Source organism: Heptranchias perlo, unplaced genomic scaffold (assembly GCF_035084215.1).
Source record: "Heptranchias perlo isolate sHepPer1 unplaced genomic scaffold, sHepPer1.hap1 HAP1_SCAFFOLD_70, whole genome shotgun sequence".
NCBI lineage: Eukaryota > Metazoa > Chordata > Chondrichthyes > Hexanchiformes > Hexanchidae > Heptranchias > Heptranchias perlo.
The window spans coordinates 361828-374210 of NW_027139729.1; the positions used below are offsets into that span (position 1 = coordinate 361828).

Here is a 12383-nt window from a genome sequence, read left to right on the forward strand (position 1 = left end):
CTTGGTGTTGTAAAATTGTTTACAATTGTCAACCCCAGTCCATCACCGGCATCTCCACATCATGACTAATATCATGTTCACCCTGTTAATCTCCCGGGTAAATACTGAAGGAAAGTAATAATTCAATATTTCTGGCATTTCGCTGACGTTATCTGTTAGTTTATCTTGTGCATTCCTTCGTGGCCCTCAGATATTCTGATTTTCCTTTTGTTATTTTTGTGCCTGTGGAATAATTTACTATTTCTTTTTGTATTCCTTGATAATTTGATTTCGTAGTTCCTGTTTGCTTCCCTAATTGTTTTTGTGACTTCTTCCTAACCTCTTTCCATTCGCTTTTGCCATCACCTTATTTAATATCAAAGAATGAGAAACTCCATCAGCTTGTTGTGTCTGTTCAGGGGCTGATGTTTGGGAACTATTTATTGTCTATGATTAAAGTGCCAGAAACCAAATGGAGCAATTCAGTCCGAAACTCCACAGAAACACTCTATTTCTCCCTCCGAGTGAACTAAGGTGCTATAATGGTGAGTAGAGCTGCCTTCCAAACAGTTAATTCCAACAGGTTTGAATCCCAGTTCGCTGAATTCAGAAACACCAAGACTGGAACCGAATTTGATGATGTTCAGAGCGATAGTGTTTCCAAAACACAAACGGGTCAAATTTACATAAAAATACTTTTAAAATTCATTTATTTCTCCCATAACGTTGAATTTAACTCTGATCCTTTGTATTATTATTTGCCCTGATCTGCACAGTGGATACGGAACACAATTGCCCGGATTCAGTGAAATTAATTGATTTTCTGAAGTCTTTCCCTCTGCTGATTCCCGTTCCTTATTTCAATTATGTCGGATTAACCTTTCTGATCTATAGAAGGGTCATAGTCCTGAACCGTTAACCCCAGCTTCCCTTCTCCACAGATGCTGCCGGACCTGCTGAGTCTTTCCAGCATTTTCGGTTTTAATTTTTTCTATATTTTATCCCTTTCACTTTTGACGGTCGCCGTTGAAACTTGCAGATTTGCCCTCAGTTTTTATTTGTGTTTCAGTTCGGTTTTTTGAATTAATATAAATCGAGTCCTGAGAAATCAGACAGAAATCTTGTGCAATGTAGAGTGAAACATAATGGGGCAACTTTCGAATGAGCAAAACAAAAACTTTATTATGAATCAATTGTCTAATTTTTTACGGACAAAATATGAAAAAGTACGAGAGTAGAAGTTACAGAGAGAAACTATTTCCTCACATTACACATTGTCCTGAATCTGGAACAACGACAGATAATGTGAATTTGTTCCACTCTGTTACAGTTCTCACTTATGGCCAGTAGATGTCAGACTGCATGTGAGTGTGGGATTAATTCTCTGTCTGTCAGTCTCTGTTACTGTATGTGAGTGTGATATTCATTCTGTATCCGTCAGTCTCCAGTACAGTCTGTGAGTGTGGGATTCATTCTGTATCTGTCAATCTCTGGTACTGTATGTGAGTGTGATATTCATTCTGTATCCGTCAGTCTCCAGCACAGTCTGTGAGTGTGGGATTCATTCTGTATCTCTCAGTCTCTGGTACTGTATGTGAGTGTGGGATTCATTCTGTGACTGTCAATCTCTGGGAATGTTTGTGAGTGTGGGATTCGTTCTGTATCTGTCAATCTCTGGTGCTATCTGTGAGTGTGGGATTCATTCTTTGACTGTCAGTCTCTGGTATTTTATCTCAGTTTGGATTCATTCTGTAACTCAGTCTCTGGGCAAAGTGCAAGTCTGGATTCGTTCTGTATTCTTATTTCAGGTTACAGTATGGTGTTTCAAACTGTATCTTTAAGTCATTAATATATGCAAATCTTTCATCTAGCATTAATTTGTAAATATGGATACAGTTTCGGATTTTATTTTAATCAAACAACGTGTGTGAGTTTTGTTGTCGGATTACATTTTAATCACTGTGAAGATAATGTACATTTCAATCTTTTACTGTGAAATTATTGGACTGGTATTTATTGTGTAGCTCAGTCTGGGCTAATGGAATTGATATTGTATCTTTCAGTCTGACACTATGAGATTTTTCGACTGGTATGAAATGTGTGGTTCAGACTGTACTAATGGAATTGACACTCTAACTTTCAGTCAGACACTGCGAGAGATTTTTGGACTGGTTTCTGATGTGTAGCTGAGTCTACACGAATAGGATTCACACTGTCTGTTTCAGTATGATGATGTATGTGAATTTTGGACGGTATATAATGTGTAGCTCAGTCTGCACTAATGGAATTCATACTGTACCTTTCAGTCTGACTCTGCGCAATATATTTAGACTGGTTTGTAAGGTATAGTTCAGTCTGCACTAATGGAATTGATACTGTATCTTCCAGTCTGACACTGTGTGAGATTTTTGTGCTGGTATGTAACGTGTCGGGCAGTCTGTACTAATCAAATCGATACTATATATTTCAGTATGATACTGTATGTGATTTTTGGACAGGTATCTAATGTGAACCTCTGTCTGCAGTAAAGGAATTGATATTGTATCTTCCAGTACGATACTTTATGCGAATTTTGGACTGGTATATAATGTGCAGCTCAATCTGCACTAATGGGATTGATAGTGTATCTTTCAACCTGACACTGAGATTTTTGGACTGGTATGTGATGTATAGCTCAGTCTGCAATAATGGGATTGATACAGTGTCTTTCAATCTGATACTGTATGAGAATTTTCGACTGGTATCTAATGTGTACCTCAGCCTGCAGTAAAGGAATTGAAACTGTACATTTCATTCTGACACTATGAGGTTTTTGGACATATGTGAGTCAAATATGGGTAACATCTGAACTGGTATCTAATTTATATCTCAATGTACACTATTGTCATGAATATGGCATCTTTAAACTCATAATGTGTGTGAGTTGTGGGCTGGTATTTAATTTGAATCTTGGAGTACACTATTGTGATTCATTCTGTATCTATCGATCAGTACCATGTGTCAGTTCTACCTGGTATTTAATTTGTAGCTAAGGCTGAACGAATGTGAGATTAACACCGTGCCTTTCAATCTGATAGTGGGTGTGATTTTGGACTGGGAAATATTTATCTGCCGGTCAGCGATACTGAGTCATTGTGAAATGGAAATTATGTCTTTCTCTCCTGCTCTCTTTGACTGTTGGATTGGGATCAGTGCGCGACTGACTATTTCTGCTGTCTGAGATTGTGGGACTGATGACTTGTCTGTGTCTCTGTGCTCTGTGAGTGATAAGGTACCTACTGTGTGTGAGAAGGAGCTGGCTGCACTGACTGCTCCTTGTGCCCCGGGTGGAGTAAACATCACACTGATTCTGGGTCCTTCAAGGATTTAACTGTAGGAAGAAAAAGTATGTCTTGTAATTCAAGAACAGGTGAAGTAGAGAATACAAAACTGATCAATTGAATCTCTGTTAATAATCATTGTAATAACCACAAATGAAAACCAGCGATACAAAGTGTCAGTGTCTGACTCCACTGCAGTCCTGCAGCACTCAGCTTCTGCACACCAGGTGTGTTGGGCTGTTTTACAACAATTTAGTGACATCCAGACACAACCCAACCGCTGCACTGATCAATGAATGGGACTACCGATGGGGACGGGACCGTTGCCCACATCAGATTTCTAATTCCCTCTCCCTTGGAATGAACAGTTCAACCGAAACAAAACAGCCGCTGTTTAAAATGAGTCCTTCAAACTTCTCACCTGATGCCTGCAATAGATGCTCTTTGTATAACTCCCCACATCCTTTCTGTCCGGCTCTGTTTACTGTTCAGTAACAAACAGTAAAGTTTAATGGACAGGTATAAAAAAATCAGATTTAATACCTGCCACCAATCACAAACACGCTCACACTGCACATTGTCCGGTTTCAGCAATTTGTTCCGAACTGTTGCAGTTCTGCTTCCGGCCAGTAGATGTCCCCAAACCCCGGGTCATTGAAGTTTACAGATGAGAGAGGGACAGAAGATAAACTCATTCTTCACATTATATTGCACGGGTGGGATTTGGAGAAACTGGGAATGGAGACGAGCTGTAAGTACATTTTGTTAGACCAAACACTACTTGTAATGCTGTGTTAAATTCTTGTAATTGATTTCGGGGGTATTGTCAATACTGAGGAAGACTGGGATAAAATAAACTTGCAGACCAGCCGTGTAAATGGCCATTGAATTTCAATATAGAAAGGTGTGAGGTGGGGCATTTCGCTCGGGGGAATAAGGAGGCCACATACTGCTTGGAAAATAAGAGTCCAAATGGGGTAGAGGAGCAATGTAAATCGTGTCCTGAGAAATCAGAGAGAAACACTGCGCAATGTACAGTGAAATATAATGGGGCAAATTCACAACTATCGAATGAGTGAAAGAAAAACTTTATTATGAATCAATTGTCTTCATGTTTCACCGTCAAAATGTGCAAAAATACGAGAGTAAAAGTTACAGATAGAAACTTTCCTCACATTGCACACTGTCCTGTTTCTGTAACCACGACAGATAATGTGAATTTGTTCCGCTCTTTTACAGTTCTCGCTTACGTCCAGTCGAGGTCAGTTTCTGGTACTGTATATGAGAGTGGGGTTTATTCTGTATCTGTCAGTCTCTGGTACTGTATGTGAGAGTGAGGTTTATTCTGTATCTGTCTGTCTCTGGTACCGTTTTTGAGAGTGGTGTTTATTCTGTACCTGTCTGTCTGTCTCTGGTACTGCATATGAGAGTGGGGTTTATTCTGTATCTGTCTATCTCTGGTACTGTATATGAGAGTGGGGTTTATTCTGTATCTGTCTATCTCTGGTACTGTATATGAGAGTGGAGTTTATTCTGTATCTGACAGTCTCTGGTGCTTTATGTCAGTGTGAGGTTAATTCCATCACTGCCAGTCTCTGGTGCTGTGTGTGAGTGTGGAATTAACTATGTACTGTCTGTGTGAGTGGGATTCATTCTGTATCCGCCATTATCTGCTGCTTTATCTCAGTGTGGGATTCATTATGTAATTCAGTCTCTGAGACAATGTGCAAGTCTGAATTCATTCCATATTCTTATTTCAGTTCAGAGTATCGTACTTGAAACTGTATCCTTAACACTCCAAATTATATACAGTTCTTTGTCGAGTATTTGATTTGATAATATGGATACACTTTTCGATTTTCTTTAATCAAACAATGTGTGTGAGTTTTGGAGTGGTATTACATCTTAATCTCTGAACTCTATTGTGAATGATAATGTACCTTTCAATCTGTTCACGTTGCAATTATTGGACTAGTATGTAATGTGTAGCTAAGACTGCAATAATGGGATTAATTCTGTGTCGGAGTCTAACACTGTGAGAGACTTTTGGACTGGTGAGTAACATATAGCTCAGTCTCGGCTAATGGAATTGAAATTGTATCTTTGAGTCTGATATGTTGTGACATTGTTGGACTGCTATATAATCTGTGGCCCTGTCTGCACTCACGGAATCGATACTGTATCTTTCAGTCTAATATTGTATGAGATTGTTGGGCTGTTATATAATTTTAGCTCAGGTGGTGTGAATAGAATTTAAACTATACCTTCCAGTCTGATCATTTATGGGGTTTGTGGACTCGTATGTAATGTGTAGCTCAGTCTGTACCAATGGTATTGATAATGTTTATTTCAGTATAACATGAGTATTACCAACATATCGAATATGTCGCTCAGTCTGCACCAATGGAATTGAAACTGTATCTTTCAATCTGACACTATGAGATTTTTGGACTGGTATGTAATGCGCAACTCAGTCTGCAGTAATGTGATTGTGAGATTCATTCTGTATCTGTTAGTCTCTGGTACTGTTTGTGAGTGTGAGATTCATTCTGTATCTGTCAGTCTCTGGTACTGTATGTGAGTGTGAGCTTCATTCTGTATCTGTCAGTCTCTGGTACTGTTTGTGAGTGTGAGATTCATTCTTTATCTGTCAGCCCCTGGTACTGTGCATGAGTGAGATTCATTCTGTTCCTGGTATGGTGTGTGAGTGTGGGATTCATTCTATATCTGTCAGTCCCTGATACTGTGCGTGAGTGAGATTCATTCTGTTCGTGGTACTGTATGTGAGTGTAGGATTCATTCTATATCTGTCAGTCTCTGGTACTGACTGTGAGCTTAGTATATATTCTGCATCTGTGAGTCTCAGGCGTACTATATATAAGTGATGGATTCATTCTGTATCTGTCAGTCTCTGGTGCTGTATGTGAATGTGGGATTCATTCTGTATCTGCCATTCTCTGCAACTTTATCTCAGTGTGGGATTCATTCTGTAATTCAGTCTCTGAGACAATGTGCAAGTCTGAATTCATTCTGTATTCTTATTTCAGTTTACAGTATCTTATTTGAAACTGTATCTTTAATACTTTAAATTATATATAGTTCTCCGTTGATTATTTAATTTGTAAATATGGATTTCTTTTGATTTTCTTTAATCAAAGAATGTGTGTGAGTTTTGGAGTAGTATTACATATTAATCTCTAAACTCTATTGTGAATGACAATGTACCTCTCAATCTGTTCATGGTGAAATTACTGGACTGGTATGTAATGTGCAGTTCAGTCTGCAATAATGGGACTAATTCTGTATCGGAGTCGAACACTGTGTGAGATTTTTGGACTGGTAAGCAATATGTAGCTCATCCTGAACTAAAGGAATTGATACTCTATCTATCAGTCTGATACTGTATGAGATTTTTGGACTGGAATGTGATGTGTAGCTCAGTCTTCAATAATGGAAGTGATACTGAATCTTTCAATCTGATTCTCTGAGATTTTAGGACTGGTGAGTAACATGTAGCTCAGTCTGTGCTCATGGAATTGATGTTGTATCTTTGAGTCTGATAGGATATGAGATTGTTGGACTGCTATATAATATGTGGCTCAGTCTGCACTAATGAAATCGATACTGTATCTTTCAGTCTAATGTTGTATGGGATTTTCAGTCTTGTATGTATTGTACAGCTCAGGCGGTACTAATAGAATAGAAACTGTATCTTCCTGTCTGCTCATTTATGAGGTTTTTGGACTGGTATATAATGTGTAGCTCAGTCTGTACCAATGGTATTGATACTATTTATTTCAGTATAATACTGAGTATTTACCAATATATCTAATATGTAGCTCAGTCTGCACTAATGGAATTTATACTGTATCTTTCAATCTGGCACCAGGAGATCTTTGGACTGGTCAGTAAAGTGTAACTCAGTCTGCAGTAATGTGACTGTGATATTCATTCTGTATCTGTCAGTTTCTGCTACTGTATGTGAGTGAAATTCATTCTGTTCCTGGTACTCTATGTGAGTGTGGGAATCATTCTGTATCTGTCAGTCTCTGGTATTGTGTGTGGATGAGGGATTCCTTCTGTATCTGTCAGTCTCTGGTATTGTGTGTGGGTGTGGGATTCATTCTGAATCTGTCAGTCTCTAGTATTGTGTGTGGGTGAGACATTCATTCTGTATCTAACAATTTCTGATGCTGTCGATGAGTGAGAGAAATTCTGTATCTGTCAGTCTGTGCGATAATGTGTGAGTGTGGGATTCATTTTGAATCTGTCAGTCTCTGGTACATTGTATGAGTTTGGGATTCATTCCATATATCAGTCTCTGGCACTCTATCGGAGTGTGAGATTCATTCTTTATCTGTATCTAATTTGTATTTCCGTTTACAGTATGGTGTTCAAATCTGTATCTTTAATACCTTAATGTTGGAATATTATTTCCCAGTCTTTAATTAGTAGATCATGATATATTTTAAAATGTAATGCTGTCAGATATAATCAGATAATGTGGGCATCTATTTTTGGACCACTATTAAATCTGTATCGATGGGAAAACAATTGTGAATTTGTGCATCTTCCAAACTGATATGGTGACATTTTTGAACTTGTATATAATGTGGAGCTCAGTCTGCATGAATAGAATACTGTATATTTCAGTCTGAATCTGTAACAGTTTTGTTGTTGTGGTTTCTAATGTGTAGCTCAGTCTGCACTAATGGAATTGACACTGTATCTTTCAATCTGACACTGTGAGATTTTTGGACTGGTACGTAATGTGCAACCAAGCCTGCATTGATGGAATTGATACGTTATCTTTCAATCTGTGACTGTGAGATTTTTGCTCTGGTAAGTAATTTGTAACTCAGCCTGCACGAATATAGGTGACTGTGAGATTCACTTTGCATCTCTCAGTCTCTGGTACTGCATGTGAGTTTGGGATTCATGCTGTATCTGTCACTCTCTGGTACTCAATTTGAGTGTGGGATTCATTCTGTATATACATTCTCTAGTACTGTGTGTGGGTGTTGAATTATTTCCATATAAGCAGTTTCTCATAATGTATGTGAGTGTGGGATTGATTCTGTATCTGTCAATCTCTGGTACTGTGTGTGAGTGTGGGATTCATTCTGTATCTGTCATTCTCTGGTGCTGTGTGTGAGTGTGGGATTCATTCTGTATCTGTCATTCTCTGGTGCTGTGTGTGAGTGTGAGATTCATTCTGTATCTGTCAGTCTCTGGTACTGTGTGTGAGTGTGAGATTCATTCTATATCTGCAATTCTCAGGTACTGTGTGTGAGTGTGAGATTCATTCTGTCTCTGTCAGTCTCTGGTGCTGTGTGTGAGTGTGGGATTCATTCTGTATCTGCAGTTCTCAGGTACTGTGTGTGAGTTTGGGATTCATTCTGTATCTGTCAGTCTCTGGTACTGTGTGTGAGTGTGGGATTCATTCTGTATCTGCAGTTCTCAGGTACTGTGTGTGAGTGTGGGATTCATTCTGTATCTGTCAGTCTCTGGTGCTGTGTGCGAGTGTGAGATTCAATCTGTATCTGTCAGTCTCTGGTACTATGTGTGAGTGTGGGATTCATACTTTACCTGTAAGTCTCTAGTGCTTTATGAGAGTGTGGGATGAACTTGATATCTGTCAGTCCTTGGTACTGTATGGCCAGTGTGGGATTCATTCTGTATCTGTCATCTCTTGTACCGTACTTCAGTGTGGGATTGAATTTATGTCTGGCAACCTCTCGTACTGTATGTGAGTGTGGGATTCATTCTGTGTCTGTGTGTCTCTGTACTGTATCTGAGTGTGAGATTCATTCTGTATCTGTATGGAATTATTCTCTCAGATTACATTATGGCGTTCAATACTGTAGCTTTAATGTCTTAATATTTAAATAGTTTTTCACATTATTTAATTGGTCAAAATGGATACACTTTAGGATTTGATGCTGGAGGTTTCAATCAGATAATTTGTGTGCTTTTTGGACTAGTATTAAATGTGTATTTCTGTGATTACTATTGTGAATGATAATGAATCTTTCAAAATTATATTGTGAATTGGTATGTAATGTGTAGATCAGTCTGCACTAAAGGAATTGATTCTGTAACTTTAAATTTTATTTCATAAGATTTTTGGACTCGTGTGTAATATGTATCTCAGTCTGGATGAACAGAATTGATACAGTATCTTTTAATCTCATACTACCAGTGTATTATAAACTGGTATCTAATTTGTTTCTCAGGTTACACTGTCACAGCATTTCTCAATCTGATACTGTCCGTGAGTTTTGCACTAGCAATTTGTATTCGAATGGTACACTATTTGAATGGATACTGCAAGTATTAAACTCACATGTGTGTGAGAGTTCTGGGCTCGAATTCAATAGGAATCTCGAGGAACGTTATTGGGATTCATTCTGTACCTTTCAATCGGGTACCATGTGTGATTTCTATCTGGTATTTAATTCATGGCTAATGTTGCCCCTTTGTGAAATAGACAATCTGAGAGTGTGATTTTGGAATGGGATTTTTGTATCTCCCTGTCAGCGGGACTGAGTTCGGGGGAAATGGAACAGTGTCTGCCTCACCTGCTCTGTTTGACTGTGGATTGAAAATGTGTCTCTGGAATTTGGGATCATTGTGGGACTGAGTACTTCTGCTGTCTGAGACTGTGGAACTGATGACCTGTCTGTGTCACTGTGCTCTGTGAGTGATAATGTACTTACTGTGTGTGAGAAGGAGCTGGCTGCACTGTTCCTTGTGCCTCGGGTGGACGAAACATCACATTCATTGTGGATCCTTCACGGGTTTGCCTGTAGAAAGAAACGTATGTCTGGTAACTCAAGAACAGGTGAGGAAGAAAATACAGAAGTGATCAGTTTAATATCTGTAAATAATTATTTTGAATATCCTTAAATATAAATCAGCGATTCGAACAGTGTCAGTGTCTGACTCCACTGCAGTACTGCAGCACCCAGCTTCTGCACACCAGGTGTGTTGGGCTGTTTTACAACAATGTGTTGACATCCAGACACAACCCAACACCTCCACTAACACATGAATGGGACTACCCGATGGGGCAGGGACCTTTGCACAAGTCAGGTTTCTAATCCCCTCTCCCATGGGACTAACCGTTCAAATGAAACCAAACAGCCGCTGTTCAAAATGTGTCCTTCACACTTCTCACCTGATGCCTGCAATAGATGCTCTTTGTATAACTCCCCACATCCTTACTGTCCGGCTCTGTTTCCACTCTTCACTGTCCAATAACAATAAACAGCGTGAGACTGGAACTAAACCAGGACCATTCACTACTGGTTTGGGGAGAGAAAGCAGCAATGATTTTAAATAGCAGGTTCTTCCCATTCTGTCTCCCTTACCCTGGACACACCCTGTGCACACACAGCCCGAGAATGACCTCTCCCTTCCCCCGCTCACTCCATGTTCCGGGACCAGTTCCTGATCCACTCCGCCTCTTACAAACAGCCCCCGGACTCCCCCTGACCTTCCCCCGGACTCAATGCCGATCTCTGAGCCCATCTGCGGACACGGTCCCGAAGCGATGAGCTGCTGTAACGAGGCTGCTCTTTGCTCCCTTCCCCCGGGGGCCGTGATCTCTCCATTCCCGGCTGTTTTAAACCATCTTCTTCCGCTCACTGAGGGAATGGCGCCCACAGGCCGAGCTGGGGGAGGGCAGCGCGCATGCGCTCTTCTGCTCACCAACGACCAGCGCTGGGGGCGGGGCTGAGTCACGCATGCGCAGATATCTGGTTTAATTCCCAATACAAAAATCGATGGAAACTTTCCCCAATTGGAATTTTTCCGAGTCTGAGCAAAGGAAGTGGGTCTGGGGGAAAGGTCAGAGGGAATGGGGTCCACAGGCAGTGCAGGAACAGGCACCAGAATGGAAAACAGATGGGATTCCACCAGTGCCTAACGCTGGAATCCAGACTGACTTTACAATCTCTAACTATTAAACTAGATGTTTCCATCCCTGCTGTTTCTCCCAGAATCTTCTGATGGTAAAGAGTCTTTCAGAGATAAAGTGGGCGGCTCTGAAATGGGTCTAAGGATTTTGTTCATTCTCGTACTCTTTACTGATAAAACTGATGTGAGCATTTCTCAAACCAATCCTGGAGAAACATGTGAGGAAAGAGTGAGTCGGTGTGTTTGTTGGGACCGTGTCGGATTAATATCTGAAAGCAAAAGTCATAGATTAATTTAACCGGAGTGAAACTCTCGCTCTACTGAGAATAATGCCGAACGGCCCTGAGCTGCATAACTGCAGATGGTAGAAGAGGCAAAAGAGGGTTAAATGTAGCCCATTGTTCTTTCACTCTCTGCACTTTCCCTCAGTGTGGGATTAATAACGTGTCTGTCTCTGGTACAATAACAGTGAGAGATGAGACTGCACCTTCTTTCTCAACAATGGGATCTTTCTGGATAAAACGCAACTTTACAGGTCAGTCTGGAACTGATACTGTGTATGTCTGTCTGTCTCTGTCTCTCCGCTTTCTCTATCTCCCTCTCTCATCGTGTCTGTCTGTCTGTCTGTCTCTGGTGCTGTGTATGTAGGTTAGATAATGCTGGCAAGCGTGATATAGACACACCGATTGGAAGTGTGAGACTGACAGTGTGTGTTTGTCTCTCTCTAGTGCTGAACATGAAGGTGGGAGACTGTCTGATATAAAACACTGAGAATGGGGTGTCCGGGCCTCACTGTAACTGGGGATGTGTTCGGCTCCAGGCCCAGTTCACGGTTATTTTCTTTTTACAGATTCAGGGCGAGAGTGTCTGTGAGACTGTAACACTGGCGGAGAAACTCCGCGCTACAACTCAAACACCAACACATGAGATTCTCCAAATCAGCTGGAATAAGGTGTTTGTAAACTGCTGAACCCGTCTGGGAGGGGATGTGTGGGGAGATCGAATCGGGTCTGGGACTGAAATGGAAGAAGGCGGGTTGACTTGTGAGAGAAGGGACTGTATTTAGGCAGGAATATTACTGACTGTTAATTGTAACGGAGTTTATTTGAAAGCTCCGTGTTTCTGGGAATCCTTGAATATGAAGCCCGAGTCTGTAAGGGTTTG

At 40.4% G+C, this 12383-nt stretch overlaps 1 long non-coding RNA gene across 1 annotated transcript; it reads right to left on the reverse strand.

The window, feature by feature from the left end:
* Positions 1 to 1179: 1179 nt before the first annotated feature.
* On the reverse strand, positions 1180 to 10979 carry LOC137318437 (uncharacterized). The gene is made up of 3 exons (XR_010961902.1): positions 10731 to 10979; positions 10019 to 10105; positions 1180 to 3349 (listed from the first exon to the last, which is right to left on the reverse strand). It is a non-coding gene; the product is annotated as an uncharacterized lncRNA (long non-coding RNA).
* Between the last annotated feature and the right edge of the window lie 1404 nt (positions 10980 to 12383).